Source organism: Triticum urartu, chromosome 4A (assembly GCF_056163025.1).
Source record: "Triticum urartu cultivar PI428250 chromosome 4A, HENAU_Tu73, whole genome shotgun sequence".
Classification (NCBI taxonomy): domain Eukaryota; kingdom Viridiplantae; phylum Streptophyta; class Magnoliopsida; order Poales; family Poaceae; genus Triticum; species Triticum urartu.
This window is the reverse complement of record NC_141876.1, coordinates 416103020-416128567: the sequence shown is the minus strand read 5'-3', so window position 1 is coordinate 416128567 and position 25548 is coordinate 416103020.

Sequence of the window (25548 nt, the reverse complement as noted above, 5' to 3'; positions counted from 1 at the left end):
AATACACTTTATTACCTCTGTAGTAATTGTGTTTTGGTGTTTCAATTAATTTTTGAGCCAAGTAAGACCTTTGGGATGGCTTACAGCGATAGTTGATTTGATCTTGCTAAAAACAGAAACTTTTGTGCCAGTAAACAATTTTAAAAAATCACAAAAGAGTGCTTTTGATCTGAATTTTTTAAAAAATATTGATATACAATTTTCTCAGGTTGTACTAAATTTTCATAATTTTTGGAGTTACATAAGTGTTCGAAGTTTTTAGATTTCTATAGACCGTTCTGTTTTGATAGATTATGTTTTCTATGTGTTGTTTGCTTATTTTGATGAATCTATGGGTAGTATCAGGGGGTACAAACCATGGAGAAGTTGGAATATAGTAGATATTACACCAATATAAATAAAGAATGAGTTCACAATAGTACCAAAAAGTGGTGATTTATTTTCTTATACTAACGGATCTCATGTGTTTTCTGTTGAGTTTTGTGTTGTGAAGTTTTCAAGTCTTGGGTAAAGATTAATGGACTATGGAATAAGGAGTGGAAAGAGCCTAAGCTTGGGTATGCCCAAGGCACCCCAAGGTAATATTCAAGGACAACCAAGCATCTAAGTGTCGTGGGATTTCCGCGGCCACCTATGGGATCGGGTGTCCCCTTGTTGGTTCGACAGGGGGACGACGCGTTGCACAAAGAGCAGACCAGTGTACAGCCGCACCGCAGAGAGCACACAATAGATTTACCCAGGTTCGGGCCGCCGCGAGGCGTAAGACCCTACTCCTGCTTTAGTGGATTGATGGAAGAATGGGTGTGGAGGTGCGTAGTACACATGCCCGGCAAGGTTTGCCTGAGGCGAGTACGTGTATGTGGTGGCTTGGGATTGTCAAATTTTCAACCTTCTAACCCCTCCTACGAGTGCCATGGGCCTCCTTTTATAGATTAAGGGGTCACCATAGTGGAAAAGTGGTCATTATCCACTAATATGATAGCAAACAATGCTATCATACCTAACTCTACGGGCTGACAGGGTGCATTAAATGCACTGCTTAGTGTCACATCACTGGGTGCTCGGCAAGGCTTGTCGGGCTATCTTGCCAGCTCCGCATATGCTCTCTTGACACGTTGCAGGACGGGTGTCATCTATAGGCTTCTTTGTAGGAAATGGCTGCCATGTGGCGAATGGCTACCACTTAATCATCTTGCGGCTCAACACCACACTGATTGATGATGTGAGTCGTGTTTGAGTGGTTGGTGGGGCGGTTCTGCCCCTGCAGACCCCGGCAGGCCCTGCGGGGGAGCCTCGGTTGCTTGCTTTTGGTGGTGGCCTCGCCCCTTGCCGGGCTCGTCTGCCCGACAAGGGAGCCCCTTCTCTTGCCGATACCTTGCTTCTTAGGCTCAACTTTGGTCCATCTGAGCTACATGTTGGCTCTCCAAATCTCTTGGTTCTCCTATCTCTATTCTGTCCTTGGCTTGTCTGTGCATGAGTCAGGGGAAAATGTCTGCGCCCATATAATTTTCCCATCATAAGCCCCCGGGCCTAAGCCATACGTGTCGCGTGGCACGTTGGGTTAGGCCCCAAACAGTGCGCGGACACATAGCGGGAGAGGGTTGTGACGGTTTGCCATGATGACTAGTCAATCGAACGTTCACCTTGCGCAATTACTGTGTGTCGTGGGGTGGTTGCAGTTACGGTGAACGGTAACTTTCTAAAGCGTCGCGCCTCTGTCCCCACTTTCCCTCCTCTTCAGAGCAGGAAAAACTGGAGCGGCACGATTCATCCGTCTCTCGCCCCGCTCCTCCACCTTCTTCCTCTGCAAGCCAAATGGTAGTTCCCCATCTCACTTCTCCTTCCGCTGCCATCCCCCCAACGAATCCTTCTCACGTTGATGCAGCAATGGGGAAGAGGCCCGCGGATAAAAAGAAGTTGACGACCGCGGCGAAGGAGCCCGCCGCCAAGGGGAGCAAAAGGTCGGCGGAGCTGAACAAGAAGCGGAGCATGGACGTTGTCTTCGTTCCGTCCACCTTGAGCGGCCCCATCCTTCAGGCGAAGTACGGATACTTGTGGGGGTGGCCCATCAAGAAAGGGCACGGGGTGCCTGTGGTCTTCGACGCGGGCGAGGTGAATCCCCCCAATTCTTATCGGTTCTTCGCCACTTATTTCATCTGTGGTCTTTGGCCCCCTTTTCTGAGTTCTTTGAGGCAATCATGAACATCTATGGATTTCACCTCCTTGACTTCACACTGAATGCAATGGCGACCATGGCCATCTTCGCGCATTTGTACGAGAATTTCGTTGGGGTGGAGCCCAATGTAGATTTATTCCGGCATTACTTCGTCCTGCGGGTGGAGATCAAAGTTGACCGTTCTGGGATCATCAGTTGGATTCCTCGGTCGAAGAAGGATTACCTCCCTGGGTACCAACGCGAGAGATGGGATGAATGGAGAGGGGACTGGTGCTAGATTCAGGACAAAGAAGCCCCCGAGTTTTGTGAAGCGCGACAAGAGTGCGTCGAGCGCGGGAAGGATTGGAGCGCCAAGGGCCTTTCTGAAGACAGGTTACGCCCGGCAATTAATAGGATCATCCGTCTGGCGGCTGTCGGGTTAACCATCAAGCACGTGGGGGCAGATTTCCTCCTCCACCGCATCTCACCGTTGCAGGAGAGAGACAGGCCTGCATGGCTATCCGGAGATGATGTGGATAGGATGAGACTGTTGTCCGGGTTGGCCAATAACTTGTCGGTTTATGGCCATGCTTGGTTGTGCGACCAGCTATTTGGTCGCTTCGAGATGTTCAAGCTCCCGGCAACCGTCATCCCTCTAAACATCAACTCTGCCCATGACCAGATACTGAAGTGGATGCCGGAGTGTAACGCTGAGGGAGTGTCGGGCGCTTGGCAAATCCCTTCCCTTGACGAAGAGCTCTAGTGGTCGAGCACCTTGGTGGAGAAGGCCACCATGGATGAAGGGGAGATGTATAAACACACCTCTGCTGCAGAGGTAGCGTACATCCTTAAGAGGGTCGCGAAGGACAAAGATGCCCGCCACGCAGAGATGGACAAGGCCGCAAAGGCCGGAAAAGGCAAAGGGAAGGCTGAGAACGGAGCTCTTCTCAGGGCGGCAGCGAGACACAAGCTACGGAGGATGCTGCCGGGGGAGAGCTTGCCGGGGATAACTTTGTCGGGCTAGACGCTCTAGCCACAACAACAATGGAGCTCTAGGAAGGAGAGGGGGGTCAGCGGGAGAAGGGCGCGACAGTGGCCCCTGAAGAGGAATGGCTTGCGGCAGGGCCGCAAGCCCCCGCATCGGATTCAGGCCAATGCACCCGCAGGCGTGCCGCCGGCCGAGGAGCGGCGTCCTCCAACCTGGCTCCTCCCACCAAGAAGGTGAAGAAGATCTCCACCAAGTATTCCAAGGCCGAGGTGGCATGTCGCCAATCCCCTCGCCTCGCTCAAGCTAAGGCACCTTCTGCCAAATGGCCGGTGGTCATGGAGGCGGAGTCCAGCGTTCTGGCTCGAGCTCCTCACAGAGCTCATCTCCCCCGGAGCCCTTGGTGCCATGGTAGGTGCCAAAGCTACCGGGAAGCTCTACCGTTCCATCTTTGAAGAGAAGGCGAGAGTTTCCTCCTCCCACGGAGTTCAATTTGAACTCCATGCTCATTGCGGAAGAGTAAGGAGGATTTATCTTTGCGATAAACATCTTCCTAGGCGGACTTGAATGCTTTTGGTGACTGACCTCTTGTTCTTGTTGTCGTCAGCAGGGAAATAGAAGAGGAGACGGAGACCCTCATCCATCAATCCCGAAGGAAGCTCCGGCGCCTCGGGTCGCTGGAGGGCATCGAGGGCTCGGCTTTGGCAGGGAAGGATGCAGAAGACCCCGTGTCGAGCCCCCAGCCCAGCCCCCGGCATGGGAGCGAAGGCTTGACCCCGCCCGCCGGGAGTGATGGAGACAGTCTTTCTGCCCCTTCACACGGAGGAGGGGGTGAGGTAACGCAGGACGAGCCCCCTCCGGAGGAGCGCGCGTCCCTCGCCGCTCAAGCCAAAGATGTCATCGTGGAATCCTCTGTGGCAGAGATAGCATAGAAGGCTGCTAGGTCTTCCCTAGCAGAGGGAAAGGTTGGTGACACGGCAACGACTGTTGTCGGGGAAACAGAGACCCCTGCCCGTCAGACTTCTCCAGGTATCTAGCTTAACCCTTCTTCCCTTTCTTATTTGCATCGAGACTTCCATTCCTTCATTTGTTCACTGGCCTTTTTCCATCTGCAGCCCCCAAGCCGAAGAACCAGACTTGTTGGAGGTGGTGGCGGACATAGGGAGGTCTACAGCAGATGAAGCCATGAAGGTCGCGGCTACTGAGGGGCAGGATCTGGCTGCCGGGGGAGCACAAGGTTCCTTGGCGGTGGTGGAGCATCCCCTGGACAGCACCTTAGCGGAGGAGGTGGTCATCGAGGCAAAGATTCCTCTTCAAACTATGGGTCCACTTCCTTCTGCTGCTAATGCCCCGTCGTTTTCTTCCAACACACTGGTCATGGGGCCATTGCTGCCTGACATCGGAGCCCCCGGCCCGTCCTTGACAGATGCAGAACTTGATGTAGAGCTTTAGTGCCTTCTGGCCCCGTTACATCTGGGAGGCGTGGAAGCCAATGACTCAGCTGCCATCACCGCGGATTTATCCTTCATGGAGTCCATGGCGGCTGGTGTGAAGGAGATGCAGGCCCGGCACCGCAAGAAGTGGCAGGAGCTCAAGGAACGGCGTGAATCTGCCGGCATAGTGTACCAGAGGCTGAAGGACAACTTCCGAGAGCTATGTGAATGGCATGGCAAGCAGTTGAAGGCACTCATGAGGTAGCAAGAGACCCTTCGGACAACGAAGGAGGATATCATGGCTCGGGAGGGGCGCCTGGCAGACCACAAAGCATCTTTGGATGCTAGGGAGCGAGAGATCTCCCTTCGAGAGGAAAATCTTAAAGCTGCCCTGTGTGCCAAGGATGAAATCTTGGAGACCTTGGTGCAGCAACGCACCAAGGTATTGAAGGACGAGCATGGGGCTGCTCTAGATACCCTCGCTACTGATCATGCCGCCCAACTGAAGAAGCTTGTAGAAAATCTGGATGCTGCATCTTCCGCCAAGGCCGAGCTTGATCGGCAGGTGGCCAAACTGAATGAAGACCTTGCCGGGAGTGCCAAGGAGGTGGAGGCACTCAAAGAAGAGGTACGGCCAGCAGAGCTTCACTTGGCTAACATGCAGTCGCACCTCTCCTCCAAGACCCAAAACCTCGAGGCCGCCAACAGCAATATCTCTGACATGAAGGCAAGGATCGGCTCGCTGGAGCAGGCAATGGAGTCCCTCGAATCCCGGCAGTAGCTGCAGTCCAAGGATTTGGAGATCGCCAAGCGCCTTCGGCAAGATGCAGAGGACAGGCTGACGAACCGGGTCAATATGAACAACCTCTGGATCAAGAGCCTGGTTGACGTCGCAGAGCGTCTTGGCGCCCAAGCTGCGGCGATGGGCATCAACGGCCCAGTCTACTCAGCCAGCGTGTAGGAGGTCCCGAGTGTCAAGCTAGGGATCTTCTTCGACGAGATAGTTGACAAGTTGAAGGTGCATGAGGAGGGGAGGGCCGAGCGCTTCACGACCGAGTCGCGCAGGCTCGCTCACGACGCCCTCTTCATGATCCTGAGCAACATCACTTGCCGCCACACAGAGCTCGACCTTGGTGATGGCTTCAAGAAGCCGCCAGCGGGTGCTGACGTTGCCGCGACACAAGGGGAGCCAAAGAATATTCTTGAGTATTAGCAGCTTAGTTGTCAATTGAACCACACCTGAAAGACTTGATATATGTAGCAAAGTATTTAGTAGCAAAGTAGTATGAAGTAACGGTGACGGTGGCAAAAGTAATAGTAGAAATTTTGTAGCAATCGTAAGAGTGGAAACAGAGAAGTAACTAAGCAAAGATCAATATGTGAAAAGCTCGTAGGCAATGGACCCATGATGGATAATTATGTCGGATGGCATTTGAGGGAGTCCTGGATTAAGGGGTCTCCGGACAGCCGGACTATATCCTTTGGCCGGACTGTTGGACTATGAAGATACAAGATTGAAGACTTCGTCTCGTGTCCGGATGGGACTCTACTTGGCGTGGAAGGCAAGCTAGGCAATACGGATATGGATATCTCCTCCTTTGTAACCGACCTTGTGTAACCCTAACCCTCTCCGGTGTCTATATAAACCGGAGGGTTTTAGTCCGTAGGACACAACAACTACAACATACAATCATACCATAGGCTAGCTTCTAGGGTTTAGCCTCTCTGATCTCGTGGTAGATCTACTCTTGTACTACCCATATCATCAATATTAATCAAGCAAGACGTAGGGTTTTACCTCCATCAAGTGGCCCGAACCTGGGTAAAACATCATGTCCCCTGCCTCCTGTTACCATCTGCCTTAGACGCACAGTTCGGGACCCCCTACCCGAGATCCGCCGGTTTTGACACCGACATTGGTACTTTCATTGAGAGTTCCTCTGTGTCGTCGCCGTTATGCTTGATGGCTCCTACTATCGTCGATAGCGATGCAGTCCAGGGTGAGACTTTTTTCCCCAGACAGATCTTCGTATTCGGCGGCTTCGCACTGCGGGCCAATTCGCTTGGCCATCTGGAGCAGATTGAAAGTTACGCCCCTAGCCACCAGGTCAGGTTTGGAAGCTTAAACTACACGGCCGATATCCGTGGAGACTTGATCTTCGATGGATTCGAGCCTCTGCCTTGTGCGTCACACGGTCACGATGAGTACGATTTAGCTCTTCCATCGGACAGTGTTCAAGAGATCGCACAGGCAGCCGCTTCGACCCTTAATTCGGAGCCAATTGCACCATCCATGGACGGGTGGATGGACCCCACCATGGAGGCCTTACCCTCAGCGGTGAACGAGCCAAACATCGACCTTACCTTGCACGAGAGCTGTGTTGATAAACTGCCGGATCCCTCTCCGGCCACGGACTCCGAACCGCCCGTGCCCGCTCCTATTGAATCCGATTGGGCGCCGATCATGGAGTTCACTTCCGCGGATATTTTTCAGCACTCGCCCTTTGGCGACATACTGAACTCATTAAGGTCTCTCTCCTTGTCAGTAGGATCTTGGCCGAATTATGTCCGGCAGGATTGGGATGCGGACGGCGAAGAAATTCGCGGCCCACCCACCACCCACTTAGTAGCCACTGTCGATGACTTAACCGACATGCTCGACTTCGACTCCGAAGACATCAACGGTATGGACGAAGATGCGGGAGATGTAGAGGAACCACTGGCCACAGGGCACTGGACAGCGACCTCATCATACGATATATACATGGTGGATACACCCAAAGAAGGAAATGGCGACGAGATAGCGGAGGATGACCCCTCCAAGAAGTAACCCAAGCGCCGACGTCTGCGGCGCCGCTCTAAGTCCCACCAAAGCAAAAGTGGTGATACCGGCACAGGAGATAATAACATTCCGGATAGTGCCGAAGACAACAACAATCCCGTCCAGCAAGATTTAGAGCAGGAGGATGGAGGAGCCAGGCCCCCTGAGAGAGCGGCAGATGGAGAGGAGGAGGATGATAATTACATGCCCCCCTCCGAAGACGAGGCAAAGCCTCGGCGACGACGAATTCGCCGTGCCAGAGGATCCGTCGAACAAGAGCGCTTCAAACGCCGGCTTATAGCCACGGCAAATAGCCTTAAGAAAAAGCAGCAGCAGCTTCAAGCTGATCAAGATCTGCTAGTTGATAGATGGACTGAAGTCCTCGCGGCCGAGGAATATAAACTCGAGCGCCCCTCCAAGAGTTACCCAAAATGCAGGTTGCTACCCCGACTGGAGGAAGAAGCGTATGACGCGGCTGATCGGCCACCTCGTGGCCGCGATAGAGAGGCATTCCAGCCAAAAACTCAGCCTGCACCCTGACGCCATTCAAATAAAAAGGCATGGGGAGATACGCCAGACCTGCGAGACATATTGGAGGACAAAGCAAAGCATGCAAGATCGATCTATGGATCATGAGGGCACGCCACTATGCGAGACGATAAACGTCACGCCGGATACAGCAGAAGTAAATCCGGTCGGGCCAAACACAGCGGTGAAAGTGCAACTATCCCTAGGTGGTTTTGGTAATTCATAACAACACATAGCTCATTGAGCTAATGCTATTCCAAGATGACTATTTCAGGAAAGCTCAATGATTGGCATGGCATGGATGTGAAAGCGGAACCCTCAAAATGCTAAGGACAAAGGATTGGCTCAAGCTCAAAAGCTCAAGACTCTTCATTTTATATTTTAGTGATCCAAGATCACATTGAGTCCATAGGAAAGGCCAATACTATCAAGGAGGGATGAGGTGTTTCTTAATGAGCCTTTTGCTTCATGTGCTTAGTGATATGCTCCAAAACCCTCAACTACTTTCCCATATCCACATATGACCTAAACCCTAAGCCAAACTCGGTCCTACCGATTCTTTCTATCTGGCGCCACCGAGTTTCACTTGTCATAAGCCACTGCCAAACCCTAGCAATTCGGTTCTACCGATAGGGATCTCGGTCTCACCGAGATGGGATTGCAAACTCTCTGTTTCCCTTTCGTAACTTTTCGGTCTCACCGAAAGAGCGAATCGGTCCCACCGAGATTGCAATGTAAACTCTTTGTTTCCCTTTTGTAACTTTTCGGTCTCAAGGAAAGAGCAAATCGGTCCCACCGAGTTTGCCTGACCAACTCTCTGGTTAGCTTATTACCAAACTCGGTCTCACCGAGTTTGTGTAATCGGTCTCACCGAGGTTACGTTATGCCCAAACGCTAACCATATCGGTCCTACCGAGTTGCATGTCAGTCCCACCGAAAATCTCTAACGGTCACTAGGTTTACCTTTTCGGTCCGACCGAGTTTGTTGATTTGGTCCCCCCGAGATTGGAAAACTATGTGTAACGGTTGGATTTTGTGTGGAGGCTATATATACCCCTCCACCTCCTCTTCATTCGTGGAGAGAGCCATCAGAACACATACACAATTCCAACTCATATGTTCTGAGAGAGAACCACCTACTCATGTGTTGAGACCAAGATATTCCATTCCTACCATATGAATCTTGATCTCTAGCCTTCCCCAAGTTGCTTTCCACTCAAATCTTCTTTCCACAAAATCCAAATCCTATGAGAGAGAGTTGAGTGTTGGGGAGACTATCATTTGAAGCACAAGAGCAAGGAGTTCATTACCTACACAACATTTGTTACTTCTTGGAGAGTGGTGTCTCCTAGATTGGCTAGGTGTCACTTGGGAGCCTCCGACAAGATTGTGGAGTTGAACCAAGGAGTTTGTAAGGGCAAGGAGATCGCCTACTTCATGAAGATCTACCGCTAGTGAGGCAAGTCCTTCGTGGGCGATGGCCATGGTGGGATAGACAAGGTTGCTACTTCGTGGACCCTTTGTGGGTGGTTGCTTCTTCGTGGACCCTTCGTGGGTGGAGCCCTCCGTGGACTCGCGCAACCATTACCCTTCGTGGGTGGAGCCCTCCGTGGACTCGCGCAACCGTTACCCTTCGTGGGTTGAAGTCTCCATCAACATGGATGTAGGATAGCACCACCTATCCGAACCACGGGCAAAACATCCGTGTCTCCAATTGCGTTTGAATTCTCCAAACCCTTCCCTTTACATTCTTGCAAGTTGCATGCTTTACTTTCTGCTGCCAATATACTCTTTGCATGCTTGCTTGAATTGTGTGATGATTGCTTGACTTGTCCTACAATAGCTAAAATCTGCCAAGAACAAAAATTGGGAAAAGGTTAAGTTTTATTTGGTCAAGTAGTCTAATCACCCCCCCTCTAGACATACTTTCGATCCTACAAGCGGGCAAGACCCATTCGAGCTGCGTCGCGATATAACCCAGTACAGAGGCGCCGCACACCCCTTATGCTTGACAGACAAAGTAATGGATCATCAAATCCTAGAAGGTTTCAAACCTGTAAATATTGAATCATACGACGACACAACAGATCGCACGGTATGGATCGAGGATTTCCTCCTCCACATCCACATGGCCCACGGTGATGACTTACACGCCATCAAATACCTCCCACTAAAGCTCAAGGGACCAGCGCGCATTGGCTTAACAGCTTGCCAGCAGAGTCCATTAGCTGTTGGGAATATCTGGAAGCCGCATTCCTCAACAACTTTCAGGGCACTTATGTGCGGCCACTAGATGCCGATGACTTGAGCCACATAATTCAGCAGCCAGAAGAATCGGCCAGGCAATTCTAGACTCGGTTCCTAACAAAGAAAAATCAAATTGTCGACTGTTCGGATGCAGAGGCCCTAGCAGCTTTCAAACACAACATCCGCGACGAATGGCTAGCCCGGCACCTTGGTCAGGAAAAGCCGAAATCTATGGCAGCCCTCATGACACTCATGACCCACTTTTGTGCGGGAGAAGACAGCTGGCTGGCTCGCAGTAATAACATATCAAAGAACCATGGTACTTCGGATACCAAGGACGGCAATAGCAGGTCACGTCGCAACAAACATAAGCGCCGCATTAACAGCGATAATAACGAGGATACGACAGTCAATGCCGGATTCAAAGGCTCTAAACCCGGTCAGCGGAAAAAGCCATTCAAACAAAGTACTCCGGGTCAGTCCAGCTTGGACCGTATACTCGATCGCTCGTGTCAAATACACGGAACCCCAGAAAAGCCAGCCAATCACACCAAGAGGGATTGTTGGGTGTTCAAGCAGGCTTGCAAGTTAATTGCCGAAAACAAGGACAAGGGGCCACATAGCGATGACGAGGAGGAGCCCCAGCAGGCACACACCGGAGGACAGAAGAGGTTTCCCCCACAAGTGCGGACGGTGAACATGATATACGCAACCCACATCCCCAAGAGGGAGCGGAAGCGTGCGCTCAGGGATGTATATGCGTTGGAGCCAGTCGCCCGAAAGTTCAACCCATGGTCCTCCTATTCGATCACTTTTCATCGCAGGGACCATCCCACTAGTATCTGTCATGGTGGATTCGCCGCACTAGTTCTAGACCCAATCATTGATGGATTTCACCTCACTCGAGTCCTTATGGACGGCGGCAGCAGCCTGAACCTGCTTTATCAGGACACAATGCGCAAAATGGGTATAGACCCCTCAAGGATCAAACTTACAAAAATGACCTTCAAAGGCATCATTCCAGGCGTAGAGGCCCATTGCACAGGCTCAATTACACTGGAAGTGGTCTTCGGATCCCCGGATAACTTCCGAAGCGAAGAGTTAATCTTCGATATAGTACCGTTCCGCAGTGGTTATCATGCACTGCTCGGGCGAACCGCATTTGCGAGATTCAATGCGGTACCGCATTATGGATACCTCAAGCTCAAGATGCCAGGACCTTGCGGGGTTATTACAGTCAATGGAAACACAGAGCGCTCTCTCCGAACAGAGGAGCACACTGCGGCCCTCGCAGTAGAAGCGCAAAACAGCCTCTCAAGGCAATCCACCAGTTCGGCGTTTCAAGACCCGGACACCTTCAAGCGCGCTCGGAGCAATCGTCAAATAGACCGCCTGGCGCGATCTGAGCTCGCGTAGCAATGCGGCCCCCACCCCAGTCCCAGCCAAACGGCGAAACTCGTGCCACGCGTACATAATTATGCATTAAAAATACCATGGGCACAGGTGGGGAGGGGGCACAACTGCGGCACGCCCCAAGACGCGGCTTAAACCACACTAGGGGCTTCCCGTTTGGTTATTTTTCTCTTTTTCAGGACCTTAATCTCTGGAAACCCTGTCCGGCAGCACTATTGCCGAACACATGATGCAGCAACCAAGGAGGTAGAAAGCTACGTCACACCACAGAATTCCTAGGTGGATTGCAATAACGAGCGAAATATTTGATTTAATACTATTCCTCAGCTTGCCCTTGGAAGGGACATAGTCCCACTCTTTGCTTATCGCACTATCGGTATCATTCTGCTTTAACGCACCTTTTTGAATAAACAATGCATAACATCACGACTATTATTGCATTCTTGCTATATATATATGTGTGAACATTACTTTGATGGTACTAATTTTGCTAGTTGGAAGCATAAAATGAAAATGCATATTCTTGGACATAACCCCACCGTTTGGGCTATTGTGTGTGTTGGTTTGCAAGGTGACTTCTTTGATGGTAAAGAACCAAACCGTGAAGCTACCGCGGATGAGTTGAAGATGTTGCAATACAATGATCAAGCTTGTGATATTCTCTTCAACGGATTGTGCCCCAAAGAATTCAACAAAATCAGCCGTCTTGAGAATGCAAAGGAAATTTGGGACACTTTGATTGATATGCACAAAGGTACCGACTCCGTCAAGGAATCCAAGTTGGATGTGCTTCAAAGTCAACTTGACAAGTTCAAAATGAAGGATGGTGAAGGTGTCGCTGAAATGTACTCTAGGCTTGCTCTCATCACAAATGAGATTGCCGGCTTAGGAAGTGAAGAGATGACCGATAGATTCATCATCAAGAAGATTCTAAGAGCCTTGGATGGAAAATATGATACCGTGTGCACATTGATCCAAATGATGCCCAATTACAAAGATCTCAAGCCAACGGAGGTGATTGGAAGAATTGTTGCTCATGAGATGTCACTTAAGGATAAAGAGGAACTTCACAACAAATCAAGTGGTGCCTACAAAGCCTCATGTGAAGCCCCTACATCATCAAGTGAGAAACAAAACTTCAATGAAGAATTGAGATTAATGGTGAAGAACTTCAACAAGCTCTACAAAAGTAGAAGCAAAGATAGAAGCTTCAAGTCAAGGTCCTACAATGACAAAAGATCTTCTTGTCGAGAGCGAAACTGCTACAGTTGTGGAAGACCCGGACACTATTCCAATGAGTGTATGGCTCCCTACAAGAGAAGAGAAGATTCTCCAAAAAGAAGAAGCAAAGAATCACCACCAAGAGAGAGAAGGAGTAGAGATGATCGTTATGAACGAAGATACTCACGGAGAAGCAAGGATTCGGAAAGGAAGGAAAAATCATCAAGGAGCTACACAAAACGAAGACATCAAGCTCATGTTGGTGAATGGGTATCCGGCTCTGACTCCGAAATCCACTCCGAGAGAAGTTATCACTCCGACTCCGAAGATACTCAAGATGAAGGTGTTGCCAGTCTAGCACTTGTGTCAACCAACTCCTACGACATATTTGACTCACCAAATGAAGGAATTGTAAGATGCTTCATGGCCAAAGGTCCTAAGGTAACACACCCCGAGTATGTTGATTTCAATAGTGATGAAGATGACTTGTTAGGTGATGATTTGCTTGTTGACAACTCTAGTGATGAATACTATGATCAAACGTCAATTAATCATGCTAATCAAGATAAAATGAATGACAATGATAAGGAGAAGATTGAGGCTCTAACTAAAGAACTAAACACTCTTAAGTTAGCTCATGAAACTATCTTCGAAGATCATCGAGAACTTTTAAGAGCTCATGAGAAATTACGCCTTGAAAAGCTCAATCTTGAGCAAGAGCATGAGTTCTTAAAAGCAATCAATGATGATCTCCACAAGAAAAGTTCTTCTTACATTGCCAAGCGTTTACTCTTATCCACTTACATGCCTCAAGTCAAGTCTAGTAACAAGAACAAGAAAGATTCTTCCTCTAGCAGTAACAATGATCATGCTAAATCCAATATTGTTGCTTCTAGTAGTTCTCTTGATTCCACTAATGATTCTCTTAGCCAAGTTACACTTGAGCAAGAAAATATCTTATTGAAGGGAATTATAGAGAAAGGAGTGTACAAAAGCCTTGCCGGGAGTAAGCAATTCGAGGAAATTGTGCGCAAGCAAGGAATGCACCGGAAGAATCAAGGTGTTGGTTTTGAACGAAAGTTCAATGCCAATGGAGTTGAGTGGGAAGAAGATCAATACCCCAAGACAAAGTTTGTTCCTCAACAAGAGAAGTATGATACTTCTTTCAAGGGGACACAAGCTCAAGATGATCTTCCACCACAAGACTACAAGCAAAAAGGCAAGGACAAGCTTCAAGAGGAAATTGATGCATTTGAAGAAGCTCCTAAGACCTTAGTCAAGTGGATTCCCAAGACTACTTCAAGTTCCACTTCATCAAGTACGACTACAACTCCAAGGATTCCCATCAAGATGGTGTGGATCCAAAAGAAGAGGAACTAGAGAGTTCTTGAGGGTGACTCCGCCAACATACTTCACTCTTATCATTTTGGCAAGAACAAGTGCAATCAACTTCCACATCTTGCACTAGTTCAAGGAGTCACAAACCCTCTTATTGGTAAGACAAGGGACAAGGTAACCTAAAAGTTTTCATGGACATCATCTTGTGTGTGCATCACTCTATGTCTATGGATATCCTTGTTTGTTCCTTGTGGGACTAACCCATGTAGGTATTGAAAGTGCAATTCTCTCAAATGGATAGCTCCAAGTGATCTACATCAACATTGAGCATCCACATATTCAACATCTACATGAAGTCATCATCGACAAAACCCGAGGTTAGTTCATCCCTCTAAGGGGGGATATCACATCTAGGGGGAGCTTTACTCTAAGACTTGAGCTAAAGCAACTCTAAAGATGTGAACACAACAATGCTTTATGTAAAAGTGGTAACCCCACTTGAGCTTAAACGATGAGTATGACCTATGATCAAGTGTTCTCACTTGACTCCTAAGTCAATATACTCATATATAGATGACCTTGTCATCGCAAATTGCTTGATACATGCTAGAATTGATTGTGCATGCCTTGTCACATATTTCATTTGCCATCTTATTGTGTGAGCATGTTGGTTGCATATTTTACTCATTCGAGGACATCCACTTGTTGTTTTGATTGTTTGGTTTTATTTCCTTTTGCCAAGTGGATGGACAAGAATGCCTAAGAACCTCCTCTAGCTATCTATGCTTTTCTCGTCTCAAACTCTATTCATGCTACATCACAAAATTTGATCAAGTCAGATTCGAACCACTCTGTGTGAGGAGCGCTCGGAGTCCCCGATTCGTCATAGACTTAAACTTCCAAAACCTCTTTATGATTCTCGGTCTGACCGATACCCTACTTTCGGTCCTACCGAGATCATTAAGTTGATCTAGGTTTTCGATCTCGGTGCAACCGATTTGAACCATTCGGCACACCGAGTTGCAACAACTGTATACAGTTTTGCATCTCGGTGCCACCGAGTTGTTCCACTCGGTCACACCGACAGGGTCGGGCTATATATAGTCAAGGGCAAAAATTTGGAAATTTCTCCGAACCCCTTCGCCCGCGCGATAGCCTGCTCTGCCAACTTGGTCTCCGGATCGTCTCCTTGCCGCCAGCTGCCTCCAGTCACTGGTCTCCGTCGCTGTCAACGAAAATTCAACCCCGCCGTTGCCGCCGTAGCGAGTCTCCGCCGAACTAGGGTATGGACTCGATCTTTGTGCTATTCCCCAATCCGATTCTTAGCACATTGTGATCATCATGATTCTTGCCACGTTTGTTAAACTTCTATCCAGTCAATGAACTCATAGATAAGGTTTACTTCGAAAATTTTAGGGTTAGGTTTCCGCCGAAACCATCTCGGACCCACCGAGTTGAAAAACTCGGTCCCACCGATTTGGCTTATGCCATTGCACAAGTGAGACTCGGTCTGACCGAGAATTACTTATCGGTGTGACCGATTTTGGAACTCTGTGAAACCCTAGCAGTCTCGGTGCCACCGAACTATGACTCGGTCTGACCGAGTTCACTAGTTTAGGTGCCAAAACTGCTTCGGTATCACCGAGTTTAGAAATCGGTAGATCCGAGATGCTTTCAGTGGGAAACTAAAACTAAGTTTTTGAATTATTCTTTTGCAAAAATCTCTGCATTTTGTGATGCTCATCCACTCTATCTCATCTATAACCTATTCACAGGGTCAGCAGTCAGCTTGTTCATCATGTCAGACCAAAGTGATAGCCAGAACATGTCAGAACAGCCAGTGCAGATGAGTGAGGGCACTAGTCCCTCAAGTTCTTCAGATGAAGGCAGCAGGAGCACCCTAGCAATCTGCCAAAAGCTGCCACAAGACAAAGGAAGAAGAGAACCTCAGAATCAGAGGATGAGGACTATGTGGCAGAAGAGGAAGCAACTCAAAGAGAGTAGTGCTCGAGAAGGAACATGGCTCAGCTCAAGGCACAAAGCCAGGATTGAAAATCAAAAGGCCAGCAGGTAGGCAGCCTATGCCAAAGGCCAGAGCCTCAACTCAAATTCCTGAAAAGCCTGCAACCATAGAGCCAGTTGCTGCTGAAGGAAAGAAAAGGAAGGAAAGGGTCAAGAAGACCGTAGCCAGAGTGCTTGGAAAGGCTTCCAGCATGGAAGAAGAGGAAGAAGAAGAGGTTGCTGCACCAGCACCTAAGGCACCCAAGCTAATGGGTGATGCTATCAAATCAGGGGCTACTGCATCTAAGCCCAAGGAAGCACCCAAGGCTGCATCAAAGGTCAAGACAGCTCCAAAGAGAAATACGAGGAGCATACCTGCAACTGAAAAGAACAAGGCCCCAGTGCCTGAAGCTGCTGAAGAAGATGATGAAGAGCATGTTCTGAGAAAGCTCAAGCCCAAGATCCCAGACCACAATGATGCTCATCCTGTGGCTGAGGACATGAAGCTCAGAAGAGACTCAGGGCTGAGGAAGTGGAGAGAAGCTGATCCGTATGCTTCAAGGAGAAGAACTGCTGTTGATTACAGGTTTCACACTAAGGAACAACAGGACTTCTATGAGACAGTTTTGTTGGACAAGAAGTCCATAGTTTCTGACATGAGATGGGTTGATTGGGAGTACATCAAGGACAATGAAGAACACTACCCTGGAGTGTATGATATCTTCAATGCTTGTGGAGTAGCAGACTTTGTTGGGCAGAAGCTCACAAAGTGGAACGAGGAACTCATTATGCAATTCTACTCCACAGCACATTTCTACCCAGATGGAAAGATCACATGGATGTCTGAAGGTACGAGGTACCAATCTACTATTGCTGAGTGGGCACAGCTCATCAATGCCCCAGAGGAGCATGAGGATGACTTGGATATCTATGCCAAGAAGAAGATGGACCACAACTCTATGTCCAATATGTACAAGGAAATTCCAAACGAGGCACTTGATACTTTCAAGTTTGGCTCTGTGCATTATATTCTGTCAGGGCTGCCAACCATTAACTGGATTCTTAGGCACACCCTATTGCCCAAGTCTGGAGATCACAAGATGATCAGGGGCCACGCGATCAACTTGCTTCATATCTTTGACGTGCCACAGAAATTCAAAGTCATGAGCCTTATGATTGAAACAATCAAGAGGATAGCAGCAGACCAAAAGAGGAGCTGTGGATATGCCCCACAGATTCGGGAGCTCATCAACTCTAAGATGGGCACGGGCATATACTTATTGGACAAGGAACACCTGCCCATCCGTCCAGACTTTGAAGATAATCAAGTTGTCATGAATGAGAATGAACCATCATCTGCACAAGCACAAGCAAAGAAGGAGAAGGCAAGGAAGGAGAAAGCTGCCAAGATGCCAACTCAAGAGGAGGCATCTGAGTATTTGTTGAAAACCAAACAAGAGCAGCTTGGTTACTTGATTGCATCCACACTGAGGATTGAGCAAGGACTGGCCACCCTCACTCAGAATCAGCAGAGCTTAGAGAGAATCATGGAACAAAAGTTCTATGACTTGGATGTCAAAGTGACAGAGATTCAGACTGCAGTGGAGCAGCTCCAGGATGACATGCAGGAGAGGAGAGGCAAGACTAGAACTGATGCCTTTGCCAGAGTGCCACGAGGTCCGAGGTCGTCTGAAGTGCCAGTTACTGACCCCAGATCCACCACGTCTGCACCAGCTACAGCCTTAGTTCCACCAGCTCCAGCGTCCACTTCAGCCTTGACTCCGACCACGTCTACAGAAGGCTTCGTCCTTGGAGTGCTCCGGACTCCACCACCACCTGAAGATCAAGCCTGAGTGTCGACTTAGCACTATGCATTTTCTAGGAACTTTTTGGTAATTTGTTGCCAAAGGGGGAGAAAATGTATAGATCATAGGCTTCGAGAGAGAGTGTTGCTTTTATTCTCTCTTGTTTTATTTGGTGGTTTTTCGAACTTTGTTTGCTTTTGTGTGAGATACTATGTCATTGCTCGTGAGACATTGATGATCATGTGTTTGATCATAAGCTACACTTAATGTTTGCTTAATATTATCATCTTATCTATCTTATGTGATCATTCACTATTCTTGGTGATGAGTGCATGTATTTCATTCTTATCATTTTAAGCGCTCCACCAAGATGTATGTGACATGGAAGAGTAACCCATGACTCTAACTCTTTGTGCATTTGCAGTCCAAAGCAAATTTTAAATATGCACAAATTTACGGGGAGCTCTTACTTGTCACATACTTCTCAAAGCGACGATATATTTCATGCTTATTATCATTTGTCGAAGCTTTGATCTATATGTTGTCATCAATTACCAAAAAGGGGGAGATTGAAAGTTCAACTATCCCTAGGTGGTTTTGGTAATTCATAACAACATATAGCTCATTGAGCTAATGCTATTCCAAGATGACTATTTCAGGAAAGCTCAATGATTGGCATGGCATGGATGTGAAAGCGGAACCCTCAAAATGCTAAGGACAAAGGATTGGCTCAAGCTCAAAAGCTCAAGACTCTTCATTTTATATTTTAGTGATCCAAGATCACATTGAGTCCATAGGAAAGGCCAATACTATCAAGGAGGGATGAGGTGTTTCTTAATGAGCCTTTTGCTTCATGTGCTTAGTGATATGCTCCAAAACCCTCAACTACTTTCCCATATCCACATATGACCTAAACCCTAAGCCAAACTCGGTCCTACCGATTCTTTCTATCTGGCGCCACCGAGTTTCACTTGTCATAAGCCACTGCCAAACCCTAGCAATTCGGTTCTACCGATAGGGATCTCGGTCTCACCGAGATGGGATTGCAAACTCTCTGTTTCCCTTTCGTAACTTTTCGGTCTCACCGAAAGAGCGAATCGGTCCCACCGAGATTGCAATGTAAACTCTTTGTTTCCCTTTTGTAACTTTTCGGTCTCAAGGAAAGAGCAAATCGGTCCCACCGAGTTTGCCTGACCAACTCTCTGGTTAGCTTATTACCAAACTCGGTCTCACCGAGTTTGTGTAATCGGTCTCACCGAGGTTACGTTATGCCCAAACGCTAACCATATCGGTCCTACCGAGTTGCATGTCAGTCCCACCGAAAATCTCTAACGGTCACTAGGTTTACCTTTTCGGTCCGACCGAGTTTGTTGATTTGGTCCCCCCGAGATTGGAAAACTATGTGTAACGGTTGGATTTTGTGTGGAGGCTATATATACCCCTCCACCTCCTCTTCATTCGTGGAGAGAGCCATCAGAACACATACACAATTCCAACTCATATGTTCTGAGAGAGAACCACCTACTCATGTGTTGAGACCAAGATATTCCATTCCTACCATATGAATCTTGATCTCTAGCCTTCCCCAAGTTGCTTTCCACTCAAATCTTCTTTCCACAAAATCCAAATCCTATGAGAGAGAGTTGAGTGTTGGGGAGACTATCATTTGAAGCACAAGAGCAAGGAGTTCATTACCTACACAACATTTGTTACTTCTTGGAGAGTGGTGTCTCCTAGATTGGCTAGGTGTCACTTGGGAGCCTCCGACAAGATTGTGGAGTTGAACCAAGGAGTTTGTAAGGGCAAGGAGATCGCCTACTTCGTGAAGATCTACCGCTAGTGAGGCAAGTCCTTCGTGGGCGATGGCCATGGTGGGATAGACAAGGTTGCTACTTCGTGGACCCTTTGTGGGTGGTTGCTTCTTCGTGGACCTTTCGTGGGTGGAGCCCTCCGTGGACTCGCGCAACCATTACCCTTCGTGGGTGGAGCCCTCCGTGGACTCGCGCAACCGTTACCCTTCGTGGGTTGAAGTCTCCATCAACGTGGATGTAGGATAGCACCACCTATCCGAACCACGGGAAAAACATCCGTGTCTCCAATTGCGTTTGAATTCTCCAAACCCTTCCCTTTACATTCTTGCAAGTTGCATGCTTTACTTTATGCTGCCAATATACTCTTTGCATGCTTGCTTGAATTGTGTGATGATTGCTTGACTTGTCCTACAATAGCTAAAATCTGCCAAGAACTAAAATTGGGAAAAGGTTAAGTTTTATTTGGTCAAGTAGTCTAATCACCCCCCCTCTAGACATACTTTCGATCCTACAAGCGGGCAAGACCCATTCGAGCTGCGTCGCGATATAGCCCAGTACAGAGGCGCCGCACACCCCTTATGCTTCACAGATGAAGTAATGGATCATCAAATCCTAGAAGGTTTCAAACCTGTAAATATTGAATCATACGACGACACAACAGATCCCACGGTATGGATCGAGGATTTCCTCCTCCACATCCACATGGCCCACGGTGATGACTTACACGCCATCAAATACCTCCCACTAAAGCTCAAGGGACCAGCGCGGCATTGGCTTAACAGCTTGCCAGCAGAGTCCATTAGCTATTGGGAATATCTGGAAGCCGCATACCTCGACAACTTTCAGGGCACTTATGTGCGGCCACTAGATGCCGATGACTTGAGCCACATAATTCAGCAGCCAGAAGAATCGGCCAGGCAATTCTGGACTCGGTTCCTAACAAAGAAAAATCAAATTGTCGACTGTTCGGATGCAGAGGCCCTAGCGGCTTTCAAACACAACATCTGCGACGAATGGCTAGCCCGGCACCTTGGTCAGGAAAAGCCAAAATGTATGGCAGCCCTCACGACACTCATGACCCGCTTTTGTGCGGGAGAAGACAGCTGGCTGGCTCGCAGTAATAACATATCAAAGAACCATGGTACTTCGGATACCAAGGATGGCAATAGCAGGTCACGTCGCAACAAACATAAGCGCCGCATTAACAGCGATAATAACGAGGATACAACAGTCAATGCCGGATTAAGAGGCTCTAAACCCGGTCAGCGGAAAAAGCCATTCAAACAAAGTACACCGGGTCCATCCAGCTTGGACCGTATACTCGATCGCTCGTGTCAAATAGACGGCACCCCAGAAAAGCCAGCTAATCACACCAACAGGGATTGTTGGGTGTTCAAACATGCCTGCAAGTTAATTGCCGAAAACAAGGACAAGGGGCCACATAGCGATGACGAGGAGGAGCCCCAGCAGCCACACACTGGAGGATAGAAGAGGTTTCCCCCACAAGTGCGGACGGTGAACATGATATACGCAACCCACATTCCCAAGAGTGAGAGGAAGCGTGCGCTCAGGGACGTATATGCGTTGGAGCCAGTCGCCCCAAAGTTCAACCCATGGTCCTCCTATCCGATCACTTTTGATCGCAGGGACCATCCCACTAGTATCTGTCATGGTGGATTCGCCGCACTGGTTGTAGACCCAATCATTGACGGATTTCACCTCACTCGAGTCCTTATGGACGGCGGCAGCAGCCTGAACCTGCTTTATCAGGACACAATGCGCAAAATGGGTATAGACCCCTCAAGGATCAAACTTACAAAAATGACCTTCAAAGGCGTCATTCCAGGCGTAGAGGCCCATTGCACAGGCTCAATTACACTGGAAGTGGTCTTCAGATCCCCGGATAACTTCTGAAGCGAAGAGTTAATCTTCGATATAGTACCGTTCCGCAGTGGTTATCATGCACTGCTCGGGCGAACCGCATTTGCGAGATTCAATGCGGTATCGCATTATGGATACCTCAAGCTTAAGATGCCAGGACCTTGCGGGGTTATTAAAGTCAATGGAAACACAGAGCGCTCTCTCCGAACAGAGGAGCACACTGCGGCCCTCGCAGTAGAAGCGCAAAACGGCCTCTCAAGGCAATCCACCAGTTCGGCGTTTCAAGACCCGGACACCTTCAAGCGCGCTCGGAGCAATCGTCAAATAGACCGCCTGGCGCGATCTGAGCTCGCGTAGCAATGCAACCCCCACCCCAGTCCCAGCCAAACGGCGAAACTCGTGCCACGCGTACATAATTATGCATTAAAAATACCATGGGCACAGGTGGGGAGGGGGCACAACTGCGGTACGCCCCAAGACGCGGCTTAAACCACACTAGGGGCTTCCCATTTGTTTATTTTTCTCTTTTTCAGGACCTTAATATCTGGAAACCCTGTCCGGCAGCACTATTGCCGAACACATGATGCAGCAACCAAGGAGGTAGAAAGCTACGTCACACCACGGAATTCCCAGGTGGATTACAATAACGAGCGAAATATTTGATTTAATACTATTCCTCAGCTTGCCCTTGGAAGGGACATAGTCCCACTCTTTGCTTATCGCACTATATGTATCATTCTGCTTTAACGCACCTTTTTGGATAAACAATGCATAACATCACGACTATTATTGCATTCTTGTTATATATATGTGTGTTCATTAAAGACGCCTTGCAACCGTACACTTTGGTACGGCCAATACACCAGGGGCTTACGTACCCCACAATATGGTGTGAAAAGTCCAAACACTTTCACAAGTGCGGCACCCCGAACTTATAGCATTATATGCATTAGCTCTGAATCATGTCTTTGGTCAAATGTTGGGTTTGCCCGGCTCCTATGTTTTGGTACCTTACGTTCCGTTCTATCGGCTAAGGTAGCGCTAGGAGAACTACTACGATTGTGCCCCGGTTCTGCCAGGCTTATCACCTCAGTAGAGAAAGCTAAAACTGACTGTCATGATAAGGCGAGAGACTGGTCGCTGTTCGGCAAGGTTTTCGAGTCCCTAAAGACTTATGCCGCTTAGGGCGAGGGGCCGGCCCTGTCCTGCTTAAAGGCGTGTATCGCGCCCCGAATTCGGCCTTCCGAATACCATGGGCTTCGCCGAAATTTAGAATTATAGAATTCTATGGCTAAGTGAGAGTGATAAAGCTTTATTAGTCCGGTTGCCTTGTTTGTTGTGCTGAGCACCTCCCTTGAACGACCCAAACATGGGAACAAGAGTGCTCAGGTTTATCCCGAACACCCCAGCACTCGCGGCATGGGGGCAGAAGCCGAGGACTATCCATCTCTCAGATTGGATAAACGGCCAAACAGAAGGTAATATTTTAAATTCACACAAGCGTTGCATAGCGCATATGAAACAAGTTTTCATCATACAGGATCACACGAGCAAGTTTACTTAAATATTACATCCTTTGAACATTCGTCCGCTACAAGACGAGCACCCTTCAGGACACCCTCATAATAAATCTCGGGGGTGCGATGCTCCTTGCCCTGCGGCGGCCCTTCCTTGATCAGCTTCACAGCGTCTAGCTTGGCCCACTGCACCTTCACACGGGCGAAAGCCCGGCGTGCACCTTCGATGCAGACGGACCACTTGACGACCTCCAGCCGTGGGCAAGCATCCACAAGCTGCCTCACAAGGCCGAAGTAGCTGTTCGGAAGGGCGTCGCCAGGCCACATCCGGACTATAAGGCCCTTCATGGCCTGGTTGGCCGCCTTGTGCAGCTCGACCAGCTGCTTTAGCTGGTCGCTCAGAGGCATCGAGTGTTTGGTCTCAGTATACTGATACCAGAACAGCTTCTCTGTTGAGCTTCCCTCCTCTACCTGGTAAAATTGTGCAGCATCCGACACGCTGCGAGGCAAATCTGTGAATGCTCCTGGAGAGCTCCAAATTCGGGTAAGTAATCGGTAATTTACTTTCACATGCTTGCTTTGCATATAGAATGCCTTACCCACCACTATTTTCTTCATCGCGTCAATCTCCTGGAGGGCCTTTTGGGCCTCGGCCTTGGCACTCTTTGCGCTCTCGAGGGCTGCAGCAAGCCCAGACTCTCGCGTCTTCGAGTCAAGCTCCAAAGCCCCGTGCTTCGTCACGAGAGCCAGGAGCTCTTGCTGCACCTCGCCCACACGAGCCTCTTGTTTTTCCCGCTCAATGCGCTCCTTGGCCGCTTTATCTTCGGCCTTGGTTAGCGCTTGCTTCAGGGTCGCCACATCGGTCATGGCCCCTGGCAAATATACGATGATCCTGTCATTTTGCAATCGCGTCTTCTTTTATATATACATATCTACAGACAGGGTATTACTTACCCTTGTTCTCCTTGAGCTGCCTCTTGGCAAGGCCGAGCTCTTTCTTGGAACCCTCGATGTCCTGCTTCAGTACGGCGACCTCCGCAGTCAGTGCGGCGGACACCAGCAGCGAGGCCTGCATTTGCATATTGACATACTTATATTAGACTCCTGCGATATTATTTGATCCTCTGTTCGGCTTTTCTTTGTGAACACCGAACAAAGCATCAGGGGCTACTGTCTATGCGGTAATATTTTTCCAATATTTTAAAACACTTACCTCAAAGCCTGTTAGAAGGCTGGCACAGGCTTCAGTCAATCCGTTCTTGGCAGACTGAACCTTCTGGACCACTGCACTCATAATAGTACGGTGCTCCTCGTCAATGGAAGCGTTGCGAAGCGCTTCCAGCAGATTGTCCGGCGCCTCTGGACGGACAGAGGTCACCGGCACAGGCATCTTGCCCCTCTTAGAAGGAGGCCGCCTGCCCGAGCCCGGAACCACTGGAGGTTTCGGCGTGGTGTTCGGCTGAGGGCCGAACTCGGAGCTCTCAGGGGCCTTGTCCCCTCAGCTCCCGGAGTCTGGAAGGCCGCCTTGAGGCGCCTCCGGGACTGTCTCCCCTCAACCCGGTGCCTCATGAGACAGCACCTCGGCATTGTCCGCAGGATAGGGGGAGGTGGCGGTCGGGACTGGATCGCTATCCATGTCCGACGAGACTAGGGAGCCGTTCGATGATACATTGATACGGGCTCGGGGCGGCCTGCATAATCATATTTCGGTGTTAGGTGAAGTAGTGCGGCTAAGGAATACTATGACTTACTCTGGTATCCGAATACTTACGACTTCCCCAGGGGCTTGGCCCTGGGCAGCCACTCGTCTTCGCTGTCGGCGGCGATGGTAGAGTAGTCCGGAAGGAGAGTTCTCCTCTTCTTGGATCCTTCGGCCTCCCCAGTTGGGGCGGCCTTCCTTTTCTTGTCTCCGCCGTCTAGAGGGGGAGCATCCTCTTCTACCTCCTTGTCTTCGGGGGAGGATTGCGCCGTAGAGTCCTCGGACGGTGAGTCCGACGACGCCTGGCGTTGGGAACTCTTTCGGGTTCCCTTGGCCTTCTTGGTCTTCTCCGGCACCGTATAAGGAGCCGGAGTCAGCATCTTCGCCAAAAGAGTGTCTGCTGGGCCTTCGGGCAAAGGAGCCAGACAGTCGATCTGTCCGGCCGTCTCCTGCCAGTCCTGTCAAAGGTACGGGAGTTTAGATACCGCATGGAGTCAATCTATAAAAAATAAGTATCCTGTGAAAGGTAAAGCAGCTTGCCGCACTGGCTTGGCGCTTCGCGCTGAATCCACGATCCTCAGTAATGGGAGGGGGGACCTCAATGCTTTTGAATAGCACCCTCCAGGCATCTTCGTGAGTTGTGTCGAAGAGCCTGTTCAGAGTTCGGTGCTGCACCGAGTCGAACTCCCACAA